Below are 17,020 nucleotides of genomic sequence, written 5' to 3'. Positions count from 1 at the left end.
AACGCGATCACCACTCGTGTCACCCGTTTCTCTCGCCTTGTTCACCGACGGAGACACGGCGCGCAACCCTTGTGGTTCTGGTGGAGGAAGAATCTCTTGAGCTCTCCTTGTGGTCCAATCGTGCCGCACCCTTATTCACCCTGTCTCGGGGGGGAGGGGGAGACGACTCCGCCCTCCCCGCTCTCCCTCACTGGATGGTTTTGGCACGCAGAATCACTCGTCTCCCTGTCACTGGCCAAAACGAGTGGCAAGTCCATCAATTGGCCCGGGGGTGTGGTGACGTCACACGGACCGCCTTTCTCACCATCGTGGGGTCTGATTGGCTGAGCGGCGGCTACCCACCCATAGCACGTTGATTGGTCGAGGGCCCCCGCGAGGCTCCTCCTTGAACTCCGCCCACCATGGCGTCTGCGTGAGGAAGCGAGGTGAAGGTGAGGGTGATGCTGGTGTTCTTGTAGTTTTGAGGATGTTGGTGGTGTAAAAAATAAAATAAAAACCTTGACTATCAAAGTAACTTTGCAGCGCATGTACATTTAATTACCCATCAGACACGGGATGGGGACCCTAACTAAAAGCACATACCGATATAACTGTTCTATAGGACCTGTATGTTGAGTGCTCATGGATTCCAGATTCGCAACATAAGAACCTCTTGCTTGGATGTACATTGGCCTGCAAAAGTGTTCACCCCTCTCCTCTACAAAGTTTTCACATCTTGTTGCCACCTGAGCTTATTTCATGATGCTTTCAAATCAAACTTAATATTATAGTCTTCACAAACCATTCCAACATGACAAAGATTTTTAAAAATACAGATAAAATGTGAACAAGTTAGATTAACAGAGGAAATCAGATGATTCTCTGTTACATAAGTATTCAAACCCTTTGCCTAATTAACCTTAAATCACTTCAAGAGCAAACTATTTGTTTGAAAGGTTACAAAATAATTGTAAAAGGTTTCACCTGTCTGTACTCAGTGATTTCACTTAAAAAATTAATCTCCCCCACTTATCGAATGAGTTTTATTGTGAAACTCACTTGGTAAACAAACAAGGTAAACATTAAGACCAAGGAGCTTTCCAAAGATCTCGGACATAAAGTGGTAGAGGAGTACTGTTCAGGTGAGAGTTATAAGAAGATTTCAAAGTCAGTCGTTATCCCTTTGAGTGCGGTGAACTCCATCATTAAGAAGTGGAAGATGTATCATACCCACCAGACTCTACCCAGATCAGGTCACTCATCCAAACTCAGCAGCTTGGCAAGCAGGAAACTGGTTCAGGATGTCACTGTAAATACAACAATGACTGTAAGATCTGCAAGGGTCGATGTACAAGATGGGAGGGGGCGGGGGGGGGGTCAGTGTTCATCAATCAGCAACATCCTGTTCCTTTCATGAAGGTGGACAGGATGTTGCTGATTGATGAACCTCTATGGACAGGTGACGAGGAAGAAGCCATTACTGACAAAGACACTCTAAAAGCTCTTATGGAGTTTGTGAGAAAGCATCATAATGATACTGCAGGAATGGACAGAAAAGTTGTTTGGTCAGACGAGACAAAAATTGAAGATTTTGGTCTAAATTCAAAGCGTTACGTTTGGCGCAAGCCTAACACTGCAAATCATCCAGTCAACACCATCACAACTGTCAAGCACGGTGGTGCAAACATCATGCTATGGGGTTACTTTTCATCAGCAAGGACTGACAAGCTCGTCAGGATAGAAAGGACAATGGACGGTGCAAAGTACAGGAGAATCCTTGATGGAAACCGGCTTGAATCAACCATGAATGTTAAACTGGGAAGGAGATTCACATTTCAGCAGGACAATGATCCGAAGCACAAAGATAAAGCCACACTGGAGTGGCTGAATAAGAAGAAAATAAATGTTCTTGAGTGGCCCAGTCAAAGTCCTGATTTTAACCTAATTGTACATTAATGGCGAGACTTGAAGATTGCGGTCCATCGACAATCTCCATAAAACTTGGCAGAGCTCGAGGAATTGTCACGTGAAGAATGGGTTAAGATTTCACCATCTCACGGTGTAAAGATGTTGAAGACCTTCCCACAAAGATTCATAGCTGTCATTGCTGCAAAAGGTGTTTCCACCAAGTACTGACCAATGGGGTGGAATACTTTTATAACCAGTGAATTTTGATTTGTACGTGTTTTTTTTACAGGTATTCCTGTCGTGTAACCTTCTTCAACTACAACATTGTTTCGTTTGATCTCGTCATTTATGAATAAAAAAGTTCATTTGGAAAAATTGGTTCAACATCATTCGTAACTCATCGAAATGTGGCATGATTGGTGGAGGGTGAATACTTTTGCTGGTCACTGTAGCATGCTATTTCAAAAAGTTGTGGACGAGTAATAACAAAACTTGGTGGATGAGGTGGATAGGTGACAAGAACAAGCGGATTCGATTTTGGTTCAGGTATGGATTCAGATTCAGACCATCAGTGGATACAAAATGTAAGCCGTTCACTCTGGCGGAGGTATGCGCTCCACCAAGTGCCCTTCTAATTACCTCTATATTTACATCTCCACTTCAAAACTCTCATGCATTTCCACCATTTGTTGCTCAACTTTGTTTGAAAGACTTTCTCCAACAAATTGATCATTCACCACATCATGATGGTTGTCCTATTCTTTATATATTTATTTCATTTTTATTTTTACTGTCATTTCTCTGCCTGATCAATAAGTCTGTAACCGTAAAAATGGGAATTTGAACACAGAGGGAAACATAACCTCCATCCACCTTCGGTGGCAGGGGTAAAGATGTTTAGTGATGTGCTCCATGTGCAGCACATTTAAGTTTCACCACATTGGCTCTTCTCACTGTACCACCATTTCTCCAGGTTCCTGCACAAACATGATGTTTACATCAACCGCACTGCTGACACCACTTTGCTCATCCTTACACACAGGTTCATGCTTACAAACCTCACTTAGTGGCTCATTCTTTTCACTCCCACGAGCGTCATTCCTGAACTTGCATCCCCATTCCTTCACCACTACAAACCTCTGGGTTTACCTCTTCCCCTCCACTTCTAGGCTCGGGCATTGGAGAAGGGTTCATTTGTGAAAGTATGAGAGACCATACTATGTAAATTGAATGTGACCAAGAAAACTTGATTTGACTTCATGAACCTGTTCCAGTCCATTCCTGCATGATGATGGTCTTCCTCAACATTGTCCATTCTTCCGTATTTTCTGAAATTTGCGGCCATTGTACTCCGGTGAAATTCTTCAATTTCGTCTCTCGATATGATATTAAGCCTTCCTCCGCTTCTTCTAGGTGCTTCCCCAGATTCCCGAGATTTCCTAGACTACCGTTATGCCTGGACTCCCTCCAACGCCGACTATGTTTACGGGTTGTCCGTCCGGCTGTCGGTCTGTGCGTCCGTCCATGATCAATTTTTGTGACTGCGATAACTTGTGAACTAATGAAGGGAGTTTTTACCAAACAAGGTGCAAAAGTCTATTAATGATGCAAGATTAACTGATTCGATTTTGGGTTCAAAGGGTCAAAGGTCATGTCATGTTTAGCTGAAAGTGTTTTCATGACTGTGATAACTTGTGAACCGCTGCACAGATTTTGGCCAAACTTCGAAGAACTATGTATTGGAACACAGAAGAGTAACTGATTGAATTTTTGGGTTCAAAAGGTCTTCGGTAAAGTACCCTTTAATTGAATATCGATGTTACTGCAATAACTTATAAACCACTCAATAGATTTCGACCATACTTGACACACTTACGGACTATAATACAAAGAATAACTGATTCAATTTTAGTTCGAATAGGTCAAATGTGAAAGTCACGTGCCATTTCAAAATGATTTTGGCATACCATAACTGGAGGTAGAAGCATCTTATGTCTCTGTCTCTCTGTCTGTCTGTCTCTCCTTCTCTCTCCATCTCAAGGGACCTTTAAGTTTTCATGTGTCCTTTAATTGTTGAGATCAAAGGTAACAGTGCGCTGACACGTAACATGGGTGGAGGCATCTCCAGTAACACATTTGCGTCAAATTCTGCTTTCTAGTTCTTATAGTCCACTGGTTTTCCGTTCTTCTTGCTTTGTGTCCGGCCCTTTTCCACCCACATCAATTTTTTTTCTGATTATTTCCAGAATGTCGATGAATTTAGTTTTCCGTTTGATCTATCATCTTGAAAGCATGTACTCTTTCCTACCGTTCGTTATTCCAAGACAGTCTATTTTCATGGCTCCTTGCATGGTGATCAATGTTTGTGGGGGTTTTTTCCAACCTCTTTGTACAAGAGTCCATGTTTCATCGCTCTACACCATTACTGGTGTTACGCACTGATTGTAAACTTTCTATGACAGACTCTAAGGCAGTTTGGTTTTCATAACTTATTAAATATTCCAAATGGTACCCATTCCTTACCTGCTTTAGTGCGTCTTTTCGTGTGTTCAGAGTGATCGGTATCCATTTAAACTGATTGTCCTCAGGAAATGTATTTGCTTGTTTCTTCAATTCTGCAATGATCAGTTTGAATGTCACCGTGTTGTGCCATTGAGGTTGACCGTTGATTGTATCTGTGTCGTGTTAATTTTTAGTGTGATCTTTTGACTCTCAAAATTGAGCTCTTCCATCATCATTTGATCATTTGCAGTTCTTCATCAATGTTTGAAATCAAAAAAAAGATGACAATCTGCGAATCATGGTTTCGTATTTCTCCACTGTTTTCCCAATTTAGCAATTGGAACTCTCCTAGGGAATCGTCCTAAGTGGTTTGGTCTTTCTCCCTGGACATGTATTCCTCTAGGTTACCAATTTAGCTGTTGAAATACTCCGAGGAAATCATAGGTGGTTTAGTGTTTCTCCATGGACATACAGTATATTCCTCTGAGTTCCAAATTTAGCTGTTGGAACACTCCAAGGCATGCAGCGACACACGTGAAGTTGGCATGTCGGTGATATAGAGCTTGAATTATGACATTTGTTCCCACGCTGTTGATGGCTTTTTTTTAATCAATAAATACAACACACAAAGGCAATTTATATTCTCTTGATTTTCCCAGAGGCCGATTTATTGTTTAAAGGTGATCCATTGTTGAGGATGCACTTCGAAAAACTACTTGCCTCTGTGGTTGCTTGGTTGTTGGCCAGTTCAATCATCAGTCTTTGATTGATAGCTTTTGTGAACAATTTATAACTAGATGGTATTCATAGCATACATAACCTGTGCAGTCTTGAGAAGGACTTGGTGCGAGCCAACTCTTTTGTCATTTAAGAATTTTTTTTAAAACTTTGATCCAACATGGCTGCCAGACCACGTGACCGATCACGTCATCTTTATTAACCCTGCTCTAAATTTTATAAATTAGGCCTTTGTTGACATTTTGACCTCAAAATTAATTGGTGGTTCAATTCAGTGACCTGATATGAAAATCATGATGAAATTTCATGTCAATCAGATGAAAATTGACAATTGTAGAAATTTGACCAATGTTGACCTTTTGGCTGATGTTGACCTTAAAAATAATTGGTGGTTGAATTCAGTGAGGGGGCATGAAAATTCTGTTTAGATTTAAAGTCAATCAGATGAAAATTGACAATTGTAGAACTTTTGGCCTATGTTGACCTTTTGGCTTATGTTGACCACAAAAATAGTTGGTGGTTGAATTCATTGAGGGGATCTGGGAATTCTGTTCAAATTTCATATCAATTTTCGAAATTTTGGCTGAGGTTGACCTTTCAGCATATGTTGACCTTTTGGCCTACATTGACCTCAAAAATGGTTGGTGAGTTCAGTGACCAGATTTACAAATCCTCTTTCAATTTCAAGTCAATCGAATAAAAATTTACAATTTTGGACATTTTGCTATGTTGACCTTTTCACCTATGTTGACCGTTTGGCCGACGTTGACCTGATTTGCAAATTCTGTTCAAATTTAAAGTCGATCGGATGAAAATTGACAATTTTAGAAATTCTGGCCAATGTTGAGCTTTATTTATTGATTGATTTATTTTGTATAAATTGTCAAGGCTCATGTAAGAGCGAATACACAGAACGCACAACAAGGGGGACAGGAGACGAGAGGGGCAGGAGAGGGAAAGAGACAACAGTGAGGAACAGACATGAGGAGATCTTGGAAGGGAGAGGGATGGGGCAGGGTACATGGGGTAAACAAGATGGACACCTCAAGGACTTTCAGGATCTTACACGACAGGGACATTTCAAGAAGGAAAGCAGAGAAGCTGAAGTAGGTGGGTTTGGGGTGGATGAGCGGGGGTAGAAAAGATCGTGGTTTTGGATGGGGGAAGATAAGAGGTGGTAGTGAACAGCTGTTTTGAAGACCTGGAGGGAAGAGTGGAATTGAAGAGAGTGTGGGAGTTTGCTCCAAAGGTGGAAAAAAATAAGAGGAATGAAAGAGTGAAGGTGAGCAGTGATTAGTGATTTTTGTTAGTTTTTCCAGAATGGCGTTGCTGGCACACCTTGAGCGCCTTTTGGAAACATGGTGGGGTGGCCGGGGGGCAGGGGGGGGGGACATATCGCAGAGAGAGCAGGGGGTGCGAGACCGGAGAGGAGACTGTAGAAGACAGAAAGACCACCGATCTGCCTGCAGTGAGAGAGTGAGATGCCCAAAGACTCAGTCTTAGCGCGGGAGATACCAATGATCCTAAATACCAAGGTTAAAACAGCGTTAAGCAGAGAATGGTGAGATGCGGGAGCACCAGCCTAGAGGGGAGAGCAGTACTCCATCAGGCTGCGGACAAAATCTTTGTTTGTCCTCAGGAGCTCAGGTAGGCCGAGGAAGGACTTTGAATGACGGAGGATTCCTAGTCGACAACTGGCTTTGGAGGCCAGGTTGAAAATGTGGCTTTCCCAGGAGACATTGTGAGAGTGTGAGATTTGTCAGGATTGAAACACATGTTCCACGTGTTGGATCAGTTTGTGATTTTTATCCAGATCTGCAGAGAGCGGAGAAGCTGCTGCTTGCTGAGCTGAGGGATGACAGATGGTACGGCAGAGGGTGGAGTCATCAGCAAAGAGATAAAGCGGAATTTCCAGTCAGAGAGATCATTGATAAAAACCAGAAAAAGCACAGGGCCCAGAACACTGCCTTGAGGAACTCCAGGAAGAGGTGATGTGAGAGTACTCCATTTAGGGCCACACGTTCACTGCGAGAGGAGAGGATGAAGTCTGCGAGCCATGAGTGTAGATGGCCTTCGATACCATCCGAAGAGAGTTTGGTGAGCAGGGCAGGGTGCCAGACCGTATCGAAAGCACGTAATATGTCTCGGGATATGGCTCTGATTTCATGTCCAGCATTGAGGACCTCCATCCATTGTTGGGAGAGCAGAAGAAGCATATCCAGGGTAGAGTGACCTGGTCTGAAACCAAATTGATGATCGGACATCAAGCCATTGGAGAAGAGGGAGGATTTGATGTCTGAAGCGATGATGGATTCCATAACCTTGCTGATGATTGGGAGAAGGCTGATTGGTCTGTAGTTGCAGGGATATGTTTTCGCACCTATTTTATGCAGGGCAGTGATGTTTGCTGATTTCCAAGCAGATGGCCAATGACCTTGAGCAAATTAGAGGGTGAATAGAACAAAGAGAGGGTGAGCAAGAGCAGAAGAGCAGGTTTTTAGGACACGTGGGCTGATGCCGTCTGGACCGGTTGCAGAATCTGAGTTGAGGTTTGACAGCAAGCTCTCCACCTTGTCAGAAGAAATGGACACAGAGTCCAGGAACAGTTGGGTGTGACTGGATAAGGTGGGTACAGAAATTAATGGGTTTCGGACACAAGATTTGGGTGCAAACATGGAGAGTTTTTTTTTTTTGCCCAATGTTGAGGCGATTTTTGGCCAATTAGTGACCTGATTTGCAAATCTTGTTCAAATTTCAAGTCAATCGGATGAAAATTGAGGATTTCGGAAATTTGGCCAATGTTGACCTTTTTACCTTTGTTGACCTCAAAAATAGTTGGTTGAATTCAGTGACTTGATATGCAAATCCTCTTCAAATTCCAAGTCAATCAGATGAAAATGTAGGATTTTAGAAAATTGACCTATGTTGACCTCAAAAGTGACCACTTTCATCACATGGTCATGTAACATGTGGTAAAGTTTCAATTTCCTCCGCTGAACGATTTTCGATGTACTCTTTTAACAAAATGCAGACACGACGTGTGACGTACGCCACACGTCCGTACGCCACCGATCGCTTTACCCTGCCTTTCGCTTCACGAGCGCAGGGTAAATATTGGATGGTAATCCCTCAGGTCCATCTTGTCAGCTTGTTCCCCACCCTGCGCAGCAGGAGACGTGTGTGTGTGTGTGTGTGTGTGTGTGTGTGTGTGTGTGTGTGTGTGTGTGTGTGTGTGTGTGTGTGTGTGTGTGTGTGTGTGTGTGTGCGTGCATGTGCGTGCGTGCGTGCGTGTGTCTGTCCACATCACAACATTTTACCATTTGAGCTTTTGTCATCAAATTGTTAACAAACCTTTATTTTGAGAATATGGAGAAAATCGAGAAATTGCGGAAAAATGTGAAAGAGCAACGTCGTAGTATCTAAAAATAGAGGGATAGCCCTTATTAGTCCAGCCGCAGTGCGTCAAGCATGAGACGCCTCGTTTATTTTATCTCGCCTCCGCGTTTCTTTCCTTATTACTCTCGCTGCAGGAGAGTCCATTGCATTTGGGTCCGTTTGTTACTTGGCAAAAAAATCATTTTTTCGACAAGTATGTTGATCGCCTCCATTTGTGTGTGTGTGTGTGTGTGTGTGTGTGTGTGTGTGTGTGTGTGTGTGTGTGTGTGTGTGTGTGTGTGTATGTGTGTGTTTGTCCACTCGCCTCCAGCCTAAACCGCTCAACCGAACAATATTAAGATCAACAGAGACGAAAAGGCCAATTTGGGTCAAATTTTCTAAAATCCTCAATTTTTATCCAATTGACTTGAAATTTGAAGACCATTTGCATATGAGGTCATTAAATTCAACCACCTACTAATTTTGAGGTAAACCTAGACGAAAAGCTCAAAAAGGCCAATTTGGGCCAAATTTTCTAAATCCTCAATTTTCATCCGATTGACTTGAAATTTGAAGAGCATTTTTCATGTCACGTCGCTGAATTGAAGTACCAATTAATTTTAAAATCAAAAGGTCAACACAGGCCGAATTTCTAAAATTGATAGATTGGACCAAAAACGAAATATATCACTATATCTCAAAAGTTGTGGATGAGTGATGACAAAACAAGGTGGATGAGTTGAATAGGTGGCAAGAACAAGCGGATTGGATTTTGGTTCGGATCCAGCCCGTCAGTGGGATACAAAACGTAAACTGTTCCACCTGGCAGAGGTGTGTGCTTTACTGAGTGCCGTTCTACTTTGTGCTGTTTTGCCAAGTTGTCAGTCGATGAGTGATTTTTTTCATTTGTCTGTCTGCCTGTTTATTTGTTTGTTCGTCCGCACGGAACTTGCGTTTTTCTCTGCAACCGCTTGTTGGATTGAGACAAAATTTTCACCATCGGAGTGACTACTCATGCAGAATGTTTTATTGATAATTATGACGTCATATGTCACGTGGTGTGGCAGCCATGTTGGAAAAACGGAACAACTTTAGACATCTGTATCTCTGAAACTGCATCAAGGAAAAAAATTGATTCTTGGCACATGGCAAATACTCTTCATGGGGAATGTTTGATTTTTTTTATGATGTCATAATTGCATATGTGGTATGCTACACCTGATCAGTATGAAAAATTTTGACGGTCATCTCGGATTAAAATGGTCCACAGAAAAAAAAAAAAGATGACGTCATCGGTCACGTGATTTGGCAGCCATATTGTTTTTTTTTTTAACAAACCTTCAAAAACTTCTTCTCTGAGGTGGCTGAACAGATCGAGACAAAACATTACACATATGACCACCTAACCATGAGGAACAAAAAGGTCACACATATGAAATCAATGGTCATATGGTTTGGCTGCAATATTGGATTTACCCTAAAACCAATAAAAAATCTTCTTCTCCAGAACGGCTGCACAGATTGAGGGGAAACTTCAAACAAATGTTCCCCAGGCCTTGGGGATACCAGGGTATTCACGAATAATTGATAAGTCACATGTTCTGGCAGCCATATTGGATTGAGCGAAAATCTTAAAAAAAATTATTTCTCTTGAACCGCTTAATCAATCGACATGAAACTTCGCAATTATGATGTAGTAGTGATGGGGAATATATGTTTTAAATATCAACCTGATCGAACGCATGTTCTGGCAGCCAGAATTATTTAATTTTCTGATCTGCGTTCGTTTTTTTTTTTTTTTTTTTTTTTGAGAAGGCTCACTTGGCTGTGCCTGGATGGGTTTGAGGGTGGAGGAGTAGCAGCTGAATCCCCAATCCTATCCAGGTTCCTCCTGATGACTTCATCTTTGCTTTTTGCTTGTTCAGGTTCCTTCTGATTACTCCAATGCAGGACTGTACCTATTTGTTTTTCCACTGTATTCTCTATTCTGATTACTCACAGAAGTCCTTTGTTGAAGTGCCATGGCTGGTGAGAGAGGTACCAACACACAGCCAATTTGCATGGTGACAATTGAAATCATCACATATTAGGAAGAGAGAGAGAGTTGTGATGAGTGGTTAAAAGTTCGTCCATATTTTGTTTGAGAGAGAGGGAGAGAGAGAGAGATGCAGAGGGAGTCGTCACTGTTTGGAGGACGGTACAACACACAGACAAAGAAGAGGTGGGAGCAGACGGGAAATCACAGACAAGGGTACTTCTGGGGGTTTGGAGGTGGACAATCAGTCCAAGGGCAGTGAGAAACGGAGTTGTTGATGTAAAGTGCAACAACCCCACCAGGATGGGTTCCAGCCTTATTTAATCTGAGGGCACATTAGCCAGGTAGCAACACTAATGAGTCAGAGGAATGATGCTGTTACACACGTGATGTCAGGTTTATTAGCAGTGCCCTGGATTGAGAGCTCTGTCTGGTTGGAGCCAAGGCCTCAGATGTTTGAGGTCCACACAGTTAGGAACATGGGAGGAGGCTTTATTGGCAGGGTGCAGGTATGTGGAAAGACCATTGAGAGGGGCGGAGTTGGGAGATGAAAGGGTGTGAGATGGGGTCGAAGCTGAGAGGGGGCAGGATGAAGGGGAGCTGAGAGGGATCAGAACGAGGGGTAATCTGAGAGGGGACGAGATAAGGAGGGGCTGGATGCTCATTACAAATTGATATGCTCATTATTGTTGAATTATCATCTCCTGCAAGGATAACTCCAAAGTTGTATCAACACCAATGCAAACTTGGTCAAAAAGACACATTGGTGTGGAAGTATTACATCTATCTATAATTCCAGCAATGTGTGTGTGTGTGTGTGTGTGTGTGTGTGTGTGTGTGTGTGTGTGTGTGTGTGTGTGTGTGTGTGTGTGTGTGTGTGTGTGTGTGTGTGTGTGACCGCTGTTTCTCAACAACCACTGGTCTGATCTAATTGAGACTTGCCAGGTATATTGCTGGGGACCTGAGGATGTGCCTTTTCTAGGTTTGATATTAATCGGACAAGTGCTTCCCAAGTTATGGCCATTTATTTACCAACCAATGACAAGACACGTTGCTGCGGCCATTTATTTACCAACCAATGACAAGACACGTTGCTGCGTCGGCGTGGCTGGCCGACGATGACGTCACGGGCCGTGCCGGTTACGATGGGGAAAGCGCGCCATTTTGTTCCCGTGGCGTCGGAGTGGCAATGGTCAATGGCAGCGAATGTCATGGCTCGCAAAGACAGTGAGGTAAAGTTGATTTTAATTTTTATTTTAATTAACTCTGTGTGTGTAAGTATCACAGCAGTTGTTACTTCAATGCAAGCGATAATTCGTGGAATGCTTGTGAACATTCCGTGCGGGCACGCACCACTTCCGGATACTGATGACTTAATGTATTCTAATAATTTCTCGATTTCTTTTGCGCATTTATTGATAAACACAATGTCCCAATCCAGTTGTCGTTTACGAGAGTGAAGGAACGGCCTGTGTGGCTGTTTTAAATGTTTTTTTTTTTTTTGGTTTGCACGTACAGCCACACACGTACGGCCACATACGTACGGCCACACACGTACAGCCACACACGTACGGCCACACACGTACGGCCACGCAAGAGTGAAGGAACGGCCTGTGTGGTTGTTGTTTCTGGCTCGCGGTTTGAATTTTTTTTTCACGTATGGCCACGCACGTACGGGCACGTACTAGTTTATTAAATTTTAAGAACATTTCATAAATCATGGGGGGATGGGGGGGGGTTATATATGCCTGATGTTGACTTGATGGTTAGGATGGTGGGCTTGGGATCTGAGGATCCTGAGTTCAAATCCCACTCTGCTGTTGAATTAATACCAGGTGGAGTTGACTCTGCCTGTCATCCTTCCGAGGTTGGCAAGATGAGTGCCAGCTTGCAGGTATCCTATGTCGGAGTGATGACGCATCCAGTATTGTGTCCAATACCTAAGGTGACTGCTTAGGCAGCACCAACGCTCTGCACGGAGTATGGTCCCAATGGAGGGATGGATGGATGTGGGGGGGGGGAGGGGGTTGGGCACACATCCAAGACCACATTGTTGGAAAGAGCATGACCTTGGATGCAGTTATCTTGAAGTATAATCCCTTCCTCGATGGGTTTGAGTCCAGCTGTGATCTTTCAGATTCTGGATTTGAACCATCACATAGGATTCGGAGTATTACAGTTTCTTGAGAGATGGGAAGTGAATGTTTCATTCGTATCCTGCGCCTTCTGGATAATGCAGTAGTCCATTTAATACTCCACGACAAATTAGGAGCAGGTTTTAGTTGGTTCTTCATGCAATCTGTGAGAGAGGTTGGAATTTCTTCCACTGGACTTGAAAGAATATCGTTTCCAATCCTTTTAACCATACATCTACTTTGCACCTTGGAATAATCTATCTTGGAATTGTAGGATGTTATTCAGCGTCAGGGATGAGAAAAGTGTGACTATGACATATTTACTTTCCAACTGTACCAAATGGCATTAATTCTGACGTTTTCAAATTGTGTTCCACAAACCTGGCATTACCAATTTCTCTCTCCTTCTTAAGGTCCTTCTTGGTATGCATTATACCCCCTATGGAAGTTATATATCAACATATCAATCGCCAGAAAGTCTCACAACTGCTGATCGTCATTTAAAAGATCTCAATTTCTCCAAACAACTTCATTGTGCAGAGGCAGTGATGAACGAACAACCTGGACCTCAATATCAGAACATGCCCAGAGCACTCTGTGGATATCCGTCAAAATTTGCCATGACCTGTCACTGACGGCTACCCAGTCTTCTTTCCTTTGGCGAGCATTGTTCCCTCTGATAATGATCCAATGCACTCCCTAGTAGCCATTGTTCTGCAAAGAAACATTCACACCAATGTTAATTGTATTAACAGTTGACCTTTCAGCTTGCTGCACATCCCCCTCATACACTTTGCAGACATTTCCTCTTTGTGTCGTATCTTAACGCCAGTAACGACCAACCATAAACATTAGCTGTGGACCTTGAAATGTTTGATAATTATGATGGGACCTGACCTGGTAGAAGTTGAGCATTCAACAAATATTTGTTTAAAACTTTTTATATCCTCCAACAATCAAAACAAATTGTTACGTTGTTATGGATCTGGCCTCCGGGGTAAAATGGGGGATAGATTAGAATAGTTATTTCGTAGTATGTGTTAGCGTAAGTGTGGTGTCGTTCCCGTAAATGATAGAACATGTTCAAACACGTGTTTGGAAACATTTCCCCCCCTCCCCATCCCAGTGTTTGTGTCTAAGCCCCACACCACCCCACCCCCTTTCCTACATTATTATACCTTCCCCATTATCCATCTGTCGTTATGTGGAATTTTCCTTCGGTAACAGCCAATCGGCACGGGCCACGAGCAAAATTGTCTGGTCATCGGGAGGCCATATGCCTGGTGTTGGCGTAATAGTTAGGGTGGTGGGCTTGGGATCCGAGGATCCTGAGTTCAAATCCCACTCACCTGTTGAATTAATGCCAGGTGGGGTTGACTGCCTGTCATCCTTCCGAGGTCGGCAAAATGAGTGCCAGCTTGCTGGTATCCTGTGTCGGAGTGGCGGTCCATCCAGGATTGTGTCCAATAGCCAAGGAGACCGCTTCGGCAGCACCAACGCTCTGCACGGAGTATGGTCCCAATGGATGGATGGATGGGAGGCCATGAAATGGGCTGGAAAACAAGCCAATAAAATCACCATCTGTTGGTATCAAGACCATGGGACGGGCTGGTAAAGAAGCCCGTAAATCAACATCTGTCCATTGTGTGTAATTTTCCTCACTTGTCAGCCAATGGGCACGTGCCAGAGATGATCATCTGTCAGTCTGCGTCAGTGTTTCACATGTCTGTACATGTAGGAATAGTCGGCGACACTTTGGAGAGCAATCGGTTGTACTCAAATCTCACAGCGTATACACAACGCAGGCCCAACTGCCGTGCCATACCCAGTATGCGTTTCCCGGTCCCATCTTCAACATAAAAGCCTTGGCTACCCCTCCTGGTTTTACCAACACAACGTGTAACATCTCCTTTCCTTTAATAATAATTGAACACAGAAATATAACCAAACAAGAAAATTAAAAAACCGACAAGAAAAAATCGAATGAACTGTTTAAATTTCCCGATGTCACGGATCGCAGACAAAATCATTCGGCCTAGCGGGTCTACGTATAAGTCTGCTTGACCGTGGCTGCCCACCAGGTTGATAATACATCACTGACTCCCACGAGGGTGAGGCCTAACATTCACCCACGACTGGAGGTGGCTCGACGCTGGTCAAACCATCAGACACACCACCATCTGTCAGGGCATTACAAACCCCATCTGCAGGGGCCTCACAAACCTCAGACGAAGCATCACCCACATTAACGTCATCAATCACCTTCCTCGATTGCCGGAGATGCCTTCTGTTCCGACGATGCACACGGATGTCAGGTGTCCTACCATCGTATGACCATTCTGAAACAGGACGCACAATAGTAGCTAGCCTCCACTCTCTGTAATGACTGGCTGGTTGGATGCGCACAGAATGATTACGCACTAAAGGAGGCAGATTAATGGCAGAGTGGTTGTAGGAGTGCGCTTGGCAATGCTGACTGGCTGCAATCTTCTCTGGTACATGCTGAGGCAAAGATGGCCTCAACAGCGCATTGGTGGTTGGAAGCAACATTCGTGTCCGGTGACCCATTCGGCGTTCGACCGGACTGTAACATCATGTTCTGAGATGGAGTGTTCCTGCAGTCGAGGTTGACAGAAACGTCTCCACCTTGTCAGGTTCAAAAGACACAGAGTCCAGAAGCAGTTGGTTATGACTGGAAAGGTTGGGTAAGAGAGAGAGGGGGGTTGGGGACACTAGATTTGGAAGCAAGCACAAAATTGAGGCATTCCTCCTGATGAACGTAGTCTGCTGTGGTGCCATTTGAAGAGAGGGAAGTGATGGAAGGGAGGCATCCACCAGTGACGGACTCAACAAGCTGCCACCAGCTTTTAGAGGAGGGAGACAAGTTTGAAAGTTCAATTGTGAGGTTGGACAGATGTTGTTTTTCTGGCTCTCCTGAGTAGATACGCACAATTGTTAAGGGCTTTGTGGAATGATCGAAGGTTGCTTCGGTCGGGTTCGTCTTCCAGGAGGGGAACGCAAGTTGCTTCAAGGAAACTGCCTCGGCACATGATTCAGTGTATCATGGGCAGGAGGATGGGATTAATCTGTGCATCAGAGAGAGCAGGCGTCTGTGGAAAAGTCCCAGGCTGAGAAGGCCACTACCATCTTAGCTTACACACTCTAAGACTGCCCCTTGCATTATATAATCCATATTTTCATCATTCTTACCCATCCCCAGCACCTTCATACATACATGGACAATGTACAAATTGTCCATGTACAAAATAATTCAGGCACTTTTATCAGTCTGAGTTCTCGTTGAAAAAATTCCCAAAGTATCGCAAGTCCAATGCGTGCCCATGAGTGTGAAAAGTATGAAAAAAGTTTTTCTTCGTAAATGCTAAGTGTCTGGAATGAGTGAAATGTTGACGATTCCAGAGGGACGTTGTGAACGTTTTGTTACGCAGTACCAGTGGAACCTTGGATGGGATTACATGCAGACACGCATTTAGCTCCAGCAGAGATGGACCATTTCGCTTTGACCTCTCTTGTGCCACCAATTCCAACCAACACAGTGAAAGTCCCTTGTGCTACTGATGGGGGTTAAAGTTCCAGTAATAACCAACCCTGAGCCTCAGCTGTTGATATTTTCAAAATAACAGATAAGTGTCGACGGACGAATGGAGAACCGCCCAGTGGATGACATTTTGCGGTTAAGTGATTCTTAATCATGGTTATGAGGACCACGAGTGTTTGTGGAGTGACTGTGACACCCCCAACGCATTCACTGCCACCAGCGTGACACCTGTTGCGAAGAGGCAGGGCCATAAGAGCTACTGCTGAAATGAATAAGGTCAGAGAAGGCTTTGGCACAGAGACCTCTGGTGGAGTTTTTAAGAGTGGGGACATTACCCACCTTTGGATGACCTTTCGGTGAGACCAAATAAGGATGTTCTGCAGTGCTGGTCAGTGAGATCTAATGGTATAAAGTTCTATGTGAAATGCATATTGGATTTCGTTGTGACTTTGTCTGCACCGGAATCTGTTGTCCGTTTGGGCGGCGGCGGAAAGGTTCGACTTGATAATGCCAGGAGTTTTAAAAAAGACCCATCAGGGATTAAGGCACGAATATGTGGCATTTCTCAAATGCTTGACAGCGGATCTTTTGACATTTCACACTTTCCTGATTTAGCTGTTTCTTTGAACGGCCTTCCATGAGAGTTATTAGCCGTTCGCAATGGCCCCGCACCGTGTGTGGAGCGACACGTGCGCGACAACGCACGACACGTTCCCCGTGCACAAGAGCAACATTCATTATTTAAGGTTGCATTTTAAATGCAAGCAAATAATAATTGTCATTCTTAAG

The 17,020-nt window shown here is 43.8% G+C and overlaps 1 protein-coding gene across 1 annotated transcript in view; it reads left to right on the top strand.

Moving 5' to 3' along the window:
- The first annotated feature begins 11,658 nt into the window (after nucleotides 1–11,658).
- LOC147016187 (uncharacterized) overlaps nucleotides 11,659–17,020 on the top strand; it is a 140,602-nt gene continuing 135,240 nt past the window's right edge. The window contains exon 1 of the mRNA XM_085848975.1: nucleotides 11,659–11,769. The gene's annotated coding sequence lies outside the window, so the exon portion shown is untranslated. The remainder of the gene's footprint in view (nucleotides 11,770–17,020) is intronic.

This window comes from Eptatretus burgeri, chromosome 12 (genome assembly GCF_056783735.1).
Source record: "Eptatretus burgeri isolate ZD-2024b chromosome 12, Ebu_testis_v1, whole genome shotgun sequence".
In the NCBI taxonomy this organism is placed as follows: domain Eukaryota; kingdom Metazoa; phylum Chordata; class Myxini; order Myxiniformes; family Myxinidae; genus Eptatretus; species Eptatretus burgeri.
This window is presented reverse-complemented; position numbering and strand designations above follow the sequence as displayed.